Source organism: Sander vitreus, chromosome 4 (assembly GCF_031162955.1).
Source record: "Sander vitreus isolate 19-12246 chromosome 4, sanVit1, whole genome shotgun sequence".
Classification (NCBI taxonomy): Eukaryota; Metazoa; Chordata; class Actinopteri; order Perciformes; family Percidae; genus Sander; species Sander vitreus.
The window spans coordinates 33,391,828-33,403,831 of NC_135858.1; positions in this window are offsets into that span (position 1 = coordinate 33,391,828).

Below are 12,004 nucleotides of genomic sequence, written 5' to 3' on the forward strand. Positions count from 1 at the left end.
TGCCTTAAATCGAAATAAATGGACTTAAAATGTTTTTTTCGTTTTGGACTTGGTCTTTTGTGCATTGAAATCATACCCCAATGTTGGTTAAGTGGCTCTGGAAGGATTTTATCCCACTATAGTATTCTCAGCAGAGGAGCTGATGACAGCTGATGAAGAGCCAGAGAGACAAAATCACATTTTTAACTTCTTAGGCCAACATACAATCCCTATAAACAGGCTGCATAGGCAGACAGATTAAATGCAGTTGTTGGAAGGTAATACAGTTTACAGTTTGTGAGCTCATGAGGTGTTGCTGAGCAGCTGTCAAATTCCGTTACAATATTTTGGACATTTTGACATTTAGCATTCCGCACATTAAGCATTCAATGCACCTAGATGGGGGAATGAATGCACTTTTCATATGTACACTATGCATTGGCTTTTGTGTGCTGACCTATTGGTCACCCTCCCATGTGGAAAAAAAAACTCTGCATGTCTCAAATTGAAAGACAAATAAATAAAATGAGATGTAGAGCACAATAAAACATAAATACATAACACATTGCCCAGGTGGCTTTAACATCTGATGAATGAGTTCCAATGGAGACCCAGAGCAGTCATTCATCCAAACATAGAGTCAATAGTCTGGTCTGGTCCCATGTACCTCAAACATAACTTTAAAAACAATTACCACATGAGCATAATACGCCCTTTAAACAACCACAAGGGATCTGACGTGTTGATGTGGAGGCTTTCGACTTGTTAGAAGGCACGTTTGACAGAGTTGGCCTGAGCAATGCAGAGTAATGTCAGGAATGTAACTAATTTGTTTTGCTGTTGAGTAATGGTTTGTATTTTTGAAGTAACTTGCCCAACACTATCATGCCATAAAATATCCAGTTTCACAGATTGATGATATATGATGATAGATGGTACAATTGTAAATAATGGCATTCAGTTGTAAAAATGTCACATTTCTTCTTGGGCATGTCTAGCCTGCCTCTGACTTCCCTTCTTATCTGTCCATCAGTCAGAGGTTTGTGTTGTAAAGACCACAGCTGGGTCAGATTTCCCTGTCAAACTCATTTAAAGGCTGGGTGCAGTTTCTCCTGTGATGTTCTCACCGTGCAGGGCTCAAAGCAAGAACAAAAAGAGGAAGAACTAGAGACCATGTTGTGATGGGAACCAGGGTTGTAATCTAACGAGGTACAAATACTTTGTTACTATACTTATACTACTAATACTACTATACTATACTTTATATTTAAATTACTTCGTTATTTAAATCTCTGGAAACTTTTACTTTTACTTCACTACATTTCCCCTGAGCATCTTAGTTACTCGTTACTACAAAATAAAATCGGAAGAAATTTGTTACACTGGAAAAAAGATTTGGCAAAATATTGCTCCTAGATTGCAAGTTAATGCACCCTCCATTCCATTTGTTTGTTGCCAAGCAAAAAAAAACAAAAAACAAAAACACAGGCCAAAACTAAAGAAGAAGAGGAGGAAGTATAATAACTGATAGCGTCATGGAAACACTTGCTGCAGGCTCTGCCGCCATGGTAACAGATGACGACACCCCGACGACAGTGGTGATGAAGATAATGTTACACACCTTTGGCCATAATCAAAAGTTTTTTTTACTTTTACGAATACTTACATTTAATATCAGAAAATCACTTTTGATACTTAAAGGACAATTCCGGCGCAAAACGAACCTAGGGGTTATTAACAGATGTGTACCCACTCTGTCGCTCTCTGGGACATGTTTTCATTTACAAAGTTCTCAATGCTTCAGTTAACATTTAGGGACCCTCATTATGCTACCATTGAAGTTTGGTGATATTTTGAGCCTTTTTAGTGGTATAAATAGCGATTTGTTTTTACTTTCCCTGTGCCCCGAATACTAGCGCTGTAAGCTAATCAGCGGTCCGCGCTAGCGTCTTTCAAGCTACAAACACATTCGAATTAGCATGAAAACATGTCCCAGAGAGCGACAGAGTGGGTACACATCTGTTAATAACCCCTAGGTTCGTTTTGAATTGTCTTTTAAGTACAATAAACATCAGATACTTTAAAGCTTTAGTGCGTGATCACGGATGGCTTGTATCATGTGGACGCGCCGACAGTGTTGTTGTCTTTACTTAGAATTCCTCATGGGGGCGACAGAAACTACACACTATAGCTTTAAGACTTTTACTCAACTAATATTCTAAAAACTTCTATCAAAGTTATTATCTGGTAAGATACTTGTACTTTTACTCAAGTATTGCTTTCAAGTACTTTATACAAGACTGATGGGATCACACCAGCCGTCAATCCAGGCCAGGGACATAAAGTGAGGGGGCCAATTTGGCCCCTTCCCTACTTCCGACGCCCTTGCTCGGACAATACTCATCTTTGAACTTGGCCTTCATTTTAATCTTAACGACACCCCTTTAAAGATTGGTGACTGCATCTTACATGGTTGTGATGCTATTGCAGTGACAAAATCTCTATGCAGACAGACAGTGGCAAAGCCAAACAAGCTCTGTGGTAGTTCCCTCTACAGCAGGTGTTTTAGGACCACACACACACACACACACACACACACACACACACACACACACACACACACACACACACACACACACACACACACACACACACACACACACAGGATTGTGGTACTATCTTTGTGGGGACCCGTCATTGACATAATACATTCCCTAGCCCCTTACTCTAACCGTAACCATCACAACTAAATGCCTAACCTTAACCCTTACCCTCACCCTAACCATAACCTAATTATATCCCTAATCCTAAAACCAAGTCTTAACCCTCAAACAGCCCTTTAAACTTATGGGATCCAGCTTTTTGGCCCCACAAAGCTGTTGGGACCCTACAAGTATACTGGACTCCCGGTTTTTGGACCCCATGAATATAGTTAAACAAGCACACACAGACATACACACACACATACACACACACACACACACACACATAGACAGAGACTCACCAGGTGAAAACAATATGCCGCGGCTGGTAATAATGTGTCACAGACTTGCAATCTTTATTGTGTTATGAATGGTTTCAGCTCCAGCCAGCAGCAGGGATTTGTACCACTTAAACACAAGACAGAAATGCTGACTCCTCGGATGGAATGATTAATAAGTTGGTTGTGTATATATCCTGGCAGAATGAGGATTGCATGCTGATCCTATAAAAATGTAAAACAAGCAAAGGGACTACCATCAGTGACTTTCAAGCATTGCTAACTAACATAGACACTTCACTGAGACAGACCTCCTCTGTTAGACTTTGCTTTGATAAATGCAGCAAAAACAACCACATAATAACTAGAACAAATGGGAGAGAGATAAACAGGTCAGCAAGACGGCTTTTGAATTCACCTTCCATGCACCATTTCAGCTGTGTGGGCAGAAAAGAGCAGCCAGTTATTTTTCCTCGAAGCAAACGGATTAAATATTTTTTGTTTGTTGTTCAAAATTTACCATAATGATTCTCTTTGTCTCACAGGATACAGACTAAATGAAATTTGCTCACAGCCGTCATGTCAAATAACTGAGCCCTTATAAACTCATTAAAAATCATCTTAGCCTCAACAGCAACAAAAAAAAAGTACTCTGAAGATGGTACTGTAGCAGTCACACCCTGTGTTTGTGATTCAGAGTTAACCTCTCCTCTCTCAGTATTTTTACATTCACACCTGAAACCACGTTACTGGGAGAAATCAGGCTACACAGGAAGTGGGAGTATGTGTTTATATGCACTGTAGTAATCTTGTAAATGTAAATACTAGGCTTGTTTGTGATGAGTTGTGCCTCGCCTGCAAAGTAGACGAGAGCAGGCGGCAGCAGCAGCAGGGGGCAGTGGCAAAAAGCCGCGAGCTTACAACGCTAGTATTCGGGGCACAGGGAAAGTAAAAACAAATCGCTATTTATACCACTAAAAAGGCTCAAAATATCACCACACTTCAACGGTAGTATAATGAGGGTCCCTAAATGTTAACCGAAGCATTGAGAACATTGTAAGTGTACAGAAAATTTATTGAATGAAGAGCTGCGGGAGCTCTGTGAAAGGGCTATGAGAGAGAGAGAGCTACCGGTAGTCAATGCCGCAACACAGCCTCGTACTTCAGGAAACTGGTGGTGTACCTGCGGACATTGTGAAGCTATGGCCACCATAGTGTCCAGAGTGTTTGTGTTGCACGGAGTGGGACCAGTTGCAGTTTACAGTCATTTCCAGCAGCCTTCAGGCTGAACAGGAAGTCACAGAAACACTCACATCCTGTTAGGTTCAATTCCGATTTAATAAAATGTTATCAGACCCAAATATCAGCTTGTACGCAGTCTCCAGTTGTTTTTATTATGACAGAGTAGCTGTAAAAATGCTCTACATGTGATCTGTTGCTGATATTTACAACAGACCGATTCAGTCTCTCTGACTTCTAAACGTCATTATCAGCCACACAACATGTGTTCTGTAAAGAATAAGCCTTTAAATCAGACAAATAGCAATTCAAATCCCTCCAATTCCAAAACTATAAAAAGTTTATATAAAACCCCATCATGTTGAGTCGATTCTGAACCAATCTGCTGTTAGATGGTCCGCCTGGGTCTTGCAGTCGATAAAGAGCAACTGCGCTGCCTGCGTCTAAACCTGCGGCCACCTTGATCTCGTGAGGTTACCGTTGCCCACGTGTGCATGATGTCAGAGCAAATTGGGATCAAGTCGGACACAAATCTACCCAGCATGCATTGGTCAGCGATCACCGGTTATTGATTCTGCACAGGCCTGGCTCATCTCGAATGAGCCTAATGTCACTTTGTTTTAGTCAGACTTCAGTCATAATTTAACTATCACTACTACTTCTTACTACCAAGAAATTGGCTTTAATCCAGCTGGGGAAATCAGGTTTCTTTAATTCCTGACTGTGAAAATTGAGTTTACATTAACTAACTGCAGAAAGCCGTCAGTAACAGTCACTTAGACCTGCATTAACAGATTTTTTTGGCCACTTAGGTTCAGTGGAACATTGACATCACCTAATAACACTTATTTATCGAACAGTTGCCCTTTTGCAGCTAACGTTAGCATTTTTTGAGAGTCATATTTCTGTCCAATATTCACTCTTCGAGCTCTGTTTTGGTCCCCACCAACTCCTGAGGGAAATATCTGGCTCTTTAGCTGCTGAATGCTCCACTATTTTCACCAGCTAGACTCTAACTGTGTCTCAATGCAGGCTGCATGGAGTGCTGCTCGGGTGTGTAGAAAGTGTGTCCCTCCGGTGCTCTTCAGCTTGGGGATCCAAGTGTACAAAGGATTAAAGGACAATTCCGGCACAAAACGAACCTAGGGGTTAATAACAGATCGCTCTCTGGTACATGTTTTCATGCTAATCGAATGTGTTTGGAGCTTGCAACAAGCTAGCGCGGACCGCTGATTAGCTTACAGTGCTAGTATTCGGGGCACAGGGAAAGTAAAAACAAATTGCTATTTATACCTCTAAAAAGGCTCAAAATATCACCACACTTAACGATAGCATAATGAGGGTGCCTAAATGTTAACCGAAGCATTGAGAACATTGTAAGTGTACAGACAGTTTATTAAAAAGATAGTTTAGAAAGACAGTAGCTCCCAAGATGGCGGCCGCCTGTATACAAAAACACGACTGTCTTTATAATCTATCTTTTATCTATGCAATTCGCTAAAATAGGGATAAAATGCAGCCTATTATAATGTGTCCTGCTCCTGGCACTTACAGATATATATACAGTATTAGGGGACCACTAAGACCTATATAAAAGCATCCAAAAAGCAGCATGTCATAGGACCTTTAAGGAGGTCTTTAAAAAGGCCCGGACCACTTTGATGCTGCTGCATCGCCCGTATGATGTCTTGTTTACCTCCTCCCGGGTGCGTTCCCCTCTAGAGGCCGACTCTTTTCAAAGAGTGCTTGTTCTTGGGGGGAATTGTTGTTTCTCTGTTAATGATAGAGTGTGCTATAGACCTACTCTATCTGGTTGGGTTGGGTTCAAAAATCAATGTAAACAGTCTGACTAGACTTTTTAAGACATTTTTAAGACCATTATGAATGAAATTTAAGACCTTTATCATGACATTAAAAACGTCAGATGTCAGAGTCGGGAAACATGATCTGAAAGAATTCTCAAATTTCCTCATTCACATTATAATATATATAAGATCTAGTCACCAGGGTTGGGTATTGTTTCGTTTTTGTCGATACCGGTCCTAAAACGATACTTTTGTAAATGGTGTTGGTGATAAAAATCGATACTTTAAAATAAAGAGCACAGCTTGTTTATTGCTAAGGCCATATGGTCAAATAAAAATAATTTATTTAAAATGTAACACTTATTACAAAACTTCATTAGCAGTTACAACAAAAAGAAGAACCACTAGATGACAAAAGGGTATTTTACAATAACCAACTGTACTGAACCAACTGCTTACCAACTGTAGGCCTAATTGAATGTACCATTATGTCCTGTCTGTGTTGTTTCTCCGACAACTCTGCTCTGACTGAGCACCACCAGTGTCTATGGTGCAGCTACTCTCTGTCTTTAACTGCAGACTGTTGTCCCAGTGTTGGAATCCTTTCCAGTGAAATACAGTCACACTTTACACTGTTTAGCTTTCAGCATTTAACCGTATTTAAGCAGAGTACTCTCTAACGGTAAGCTAACGTTACCTGCTGCGAAGTGTAATGTTAACAAGGGTCTCATGCAGCTATGCTTCTGTTGCCTCTGATGTACGTTTTAGAGCACCAGAGAGCAGCACAGTCATTTAAATGGCACCGAAATGAGGCACTGAAATCTGCGTTGCTATTCGGCCCGGTAGATACATATTGGCACCGGGTTTTGGTACCCAACCCAGAGCACCTCCGCTCTGTTGGCTCTTATCCAAAAGTGACACGGAGGTCGCTTACGGGAGTTGCGAAGCTGCTGTATGGGTCTCGCCTAGGCAGTGTGGCAGTAGTGCTGGAGCCGCCACCAGATACTCGGCAGAACTGGCTGACTGTTGTTTGCTGGATACCCTTCACAGCAAATAGATGTTTCTCACTTTCTGCATGAGACTCCCCGTACTCGCCCATACAACCAACGCTCCCAGTTTAATTGCTTTCTCGCTCGCATAAGAAGCAGTAGGCTTCAAATACGTTGTAAGCACCTAGAGTTTTGCCCTAAATTCAGTTTTTCAAGCCAAGTAGCCTATCGCTTAACTTGCACTTCCACATACCTAAAGAATAAAATCTGTTTTATGTCTGTGGTAGGCTAGAAAGAGACTCGCACCAATAACACGGAAGCTGATTGGCTGCAATTTTTAGATTAGATTAGGTTAAACTTTATTGTCATTGTGCAGAGTACAAGTACAAAGACAGCGAAATGCAGTTTGCGTCCAACCAGAAGTGCAAAAAAACAGAAAAGTGCAATGTGATATACAAATTATTAGTAGGTTAAATTGTCACCGGGATGCAGAGCAAGAGTTCAGTAGGGAGACAGCCGCAGGAAAGAAGCTTCCTCTGAACCTGCTGGTACGGAGAGACCTGGGACGGGAGTGGGTTGAACAGGCTGTGGTTGGGGTGTGAACAGTCTTTGATGATTCTGCGCGCCTTACGCAAGCATCGCTTGCCCTGGATGGCCTCGATGGAGGGGAGTGAGGAACTTTGGGCTGTTTTCACCACCCTCTGCAGTGCTTTCCGGTCATGGGCAGAGCAGTTTCCATACCAAACTGTGACACAGTTGGTGAAGTTGCATTTTGGTCTCATTTGTATTCGTACTACAGCGAATTATTTTTGCACAAGCGAAAGAAAGACCAACACCATGGAATAAAAGAAAACATTGCTCCGTAAGGTAGTGTTACATGGATGTAGGAAAATTAAGACCTGTTGAAAAGACCTAAAAATACAGAATATAAAAAAACAATACTTCAGCTAATTTAAGACTTTTTAAGACCCTGGGGTGTGTGTGTGTGTGTGGTAACATCACCAACATGTCAGTTATAAAATATGTTTCTAAGATGTTTGCATGACTCGCATTACTGTTTTTTCTTAAACATACACAAAGGATAAACAGTACTGCGGGGCATTTTGTGTGGACAGCTAAAATCCCTCAACAGCTGCTTCCACACATGATAGAAATTGAGGCTCGTGTGTTGTACTACATACTTTATGCACCTGCAAACGAAAGTTGGTTCAGCATCAGATAGGGCTGAGTATGGTCCAAAGGTTTTTATACCAGTGCCAACAAGATATTTTGCTGAGTAGAAACACATTTTTCTGCAAACACTTTACAGAATAAGCAAAACTTACAAAGGCATAACAAACAAATGCATCAAGGGTTGTCTTTATGAGGGAACAACAATAAAATGATGTTGTGTTTACTTATAAAGAATATGGCTAAAGGTCAGACAATATCTTATCAAATAATAAATAACAAATCTAAGATTCAGACTGAGCACAGCAGCTTTCAGTACTTTAATATTTTTAATAAAGCTATAATTCCAAATACAATTTGGTTTATACTGAACTAACTTTTTTTTTTTCATTTGAGCTTCATGAATGGCACTGCGTCTGTGTTTGTACCCTTGCAACAAACAGTCCCACTTTCACCTCATAAGCAGCACTCTTACCAGAGTTGAAAAGATAATGAAAAAGCTTAAGAATGCGCAACTTGATTAAACTTGATCCAGGGCAAATCTGGCATGTTCCCAGATGTCTGAACATGTTACAGATGATCCTCAAAGAAAACTGAATTTTAATTTTTATTGACATAATGATTTAATTTATCATCGGTACTCGAACATTTCTGCTGTGTCATTACAACCACTTGCGGGCAAAGTGGGCACTTGAGAATTTGTGAAACATTCTTGAATTGTTTTTTGTTTTTTGTTTTTCTGCAACAGTGCCAGAATGATCACTAACAGAACTGCCTCTGCCATGCTGAACACAACAGGAGAACATTGATACATTCTGCAAAGTCATATTTCACGTTTTTAATGGCCATTGCCAAACCATTCAAAACAAATATTTCTTCAACATCTGCGCATGGCAACCATCGTATGGCTAAGAATGTGGTTATGATTACGATTATGGTTAGGGAACTAAGCACTTGGTTAAGGTTGGGGAGACTGTGGTACACAGGACACAAAGCATTCACCAGCCCAACCTCCACAACCCCGGGGGCCAGGGTTAGCTGAGTAAAACACCTCATTAATATTGTGCTTACAGTAACACAAAAGTCATAAACACATACTACTTCATAAAGCCATTTACCAGAAATCATGCACTTGTCACAACTTGGATTTGCAGGCTTGGACCAAAATGCAGAATGTATTGATGAAGAGGCGGCAGGAAGAGTTAGAAGATGTATTTAAGAAAAAAAGGGTTTACAACAAAAAGTGTCCTGAGGAAGTCAGGTCAATCCTGAAACCAGTGTTGGGAAGGATACTTTCAAAACGTATTCCGTTACAGAGTACAGAATACATGCCCAAAAATGTAATTTGTAACGTATTCCGTTACGTTACTCAATCTGAGTAACGTATTCTGAATACTTGGATTACTTCTACATTGAATTGCATTTTATAAGTAGGAATGCGGCCATCACATCCAGCTTACTAAACAGGCCTATTCTGGTGTGTTCTTCTGTTCCAACTGGCTGAATGTGTACCTAAACAAGCAGGTAGATTTTTGTATTTGTAGTCCCGAACTGCATACTACAAAAATCTAACCGCAGTCTAAGCTACCATGAGCTAATTTTAGCTAACGTTAGCTAACATGTCAAACGGGGCTAGTCTTTCAACGGCTCTGGGGATAGTGAATCAGCATGTAGGAGAATGTAAAGTTGCACGTCAACTATAAAATAGCAAGGTGACCAGTAAAACTACAGCAGACGACTACCCTTGGCTAAAAATAACTTACTTTAAGATGCTTCTTCAGGTTGGAGGTGGAGTAATTTGGACGCTGAAAGGAAGTTGGTTGCTGGCAAGCAGAAGTTGCACTGCAGTGCACAGTTATATTTTGTTCTCCCTTCTCTTTCTTTAACGTGAAATGCTGTTTGAATTTCCAAGATAGAAACGCATTCCTGCCCTGGCTCTGTTGTGCCGGTTCCGGCTCCATCTTTACCTCTATCAGTGATCACGCAAATAGCTAATTTTTTCGTTTTCATATTGGGGCTTCTGGGAAATGCATGGAGTTGCGAGAATGAATAAACCCATGAAACAGAGAAGTATCGTCATGTAATCCATTGATTTCAACAATGTAACTGTATTCTAAATACCAACTATTTAAATTGTAACTGTAACGGAATACAGTTACTCATAATTTGTATTCTGAATACGTAACGGCGGTACATCCAACACTGCCTGAAACAGGTAAACGCAAGATCCAAACAAAATCCAATACACACTGGGAAACTGAAAAGCCAAAACCACTTTGGAAGCAACTATGCAGAGACGCAGGGAATGACCACGATCGGACAACAAATTAAGCACAGACACTAAATACACAAGGTAATAACCATAGACTGTAAATATTAATATACAGTCTATGGTAGTAACGAGGGACAGGTGACATGAGGGCTAACAAACAGTTGAAACACATCAGGGCGGGGCAGTGTTGAGATATTTTTATTTCTTGTATTTTACCTAGATGTGACATATTATTCAAGTTATTGTATGATAAGTATATTATGATTTCCATTGCTTGAGTGGTGTCCAGTCTGTGAGAAAAGGTTGGGTGCAGGTTGTCCAGAGGAACCACATTAATGACATCTGGTAGGGATGTGTGTGTATTATAGGCGCCTGGTGGAGAGGTCACGAAGAGGAGAGGAGGAAGACAAGACAATTGGGTTTCTGTCTCATGCTCACCTGGAGTGAAAACAGACGTCCTTACTGACTGGGGGGCATGGAGACAGCAACCCCCACATGCCCACACTCACATCCTGCCTGACGGAGGAAGAGGACAGCCCGGAGAGGATAAATAGAATTGTGAATAAGCACTCAGAACTTGGGAGACATTGGAAGTCTCAGTTGTGGGCCCGCATGTGTATTGTAATTCTTAAAATACTGTTACTAAAAGTGTTAACTTTATTCTGTCATCTCAGTGATTTATTTTAGTCCACCGGTTGAGAGATCATTCAAAAAATATGCTGAAGAGGGATAGTTTAAAGTATAAGGCAAATTGGAGTCAGACTCAGAGGGCCTGAGTGCCTGAGGTTCCAGAACCACATTTATCCTTCAGCAGACAATCACCAAGGTGGGAAAACACACAAGGCAGGAAGTAAAACAAGACATGACACAGGAGAGAGAGACTCCAAAATAAAACAGGAAACTAACAAAACCCAGGATAACAACGGTGGTAACAAGACAACGAGGACTGATCACACAAAGACAGGCTGACATGGGTAGACACAAAACGGGAACAAGGAAAGACATGCAGGGCAGGGCTTCAGAGACATATGAGCAGGGGTTAAATTGGGATTGTTATGTGGGGGGGCTCTCCCTAGGGTGGTCCGGGGGTATGTCCCCCTGGGAATGTTTTTTGAAAATGGCACTTTCTGGAGAGTTTTGTGCAAAGAAATGGAGAAATCGAGTCTTACATGATTTGTGCAAAACTGCAAGGTTAAGAGCCTATACTTTGCATTGTTGTAGTATCAACAGGTATTAGGACATTTAGCATTTACATTACTGTTAATCAGTCATCACTTGATTACACATTGTATTACCTTGTTATGATATAAGAAGTGACCCATACAATGTGCCAAACGTAATGTGCCACATGAAGAGCTAGTGCAGCATATGACAGTAGCAACAGCTGAGAAGATTTGGGTCTGTGGTGACCAGGTCCACCTCACACAAACTTCCTTCTCCCATTCTCTCTCTTTACTACTACTAGTACAACACACACACACACACACACACACACACACACACACACACACACACACACACACATCCCGCGCAACTAAGGATCTCCCAGGAACATTCATCAAAAAATATA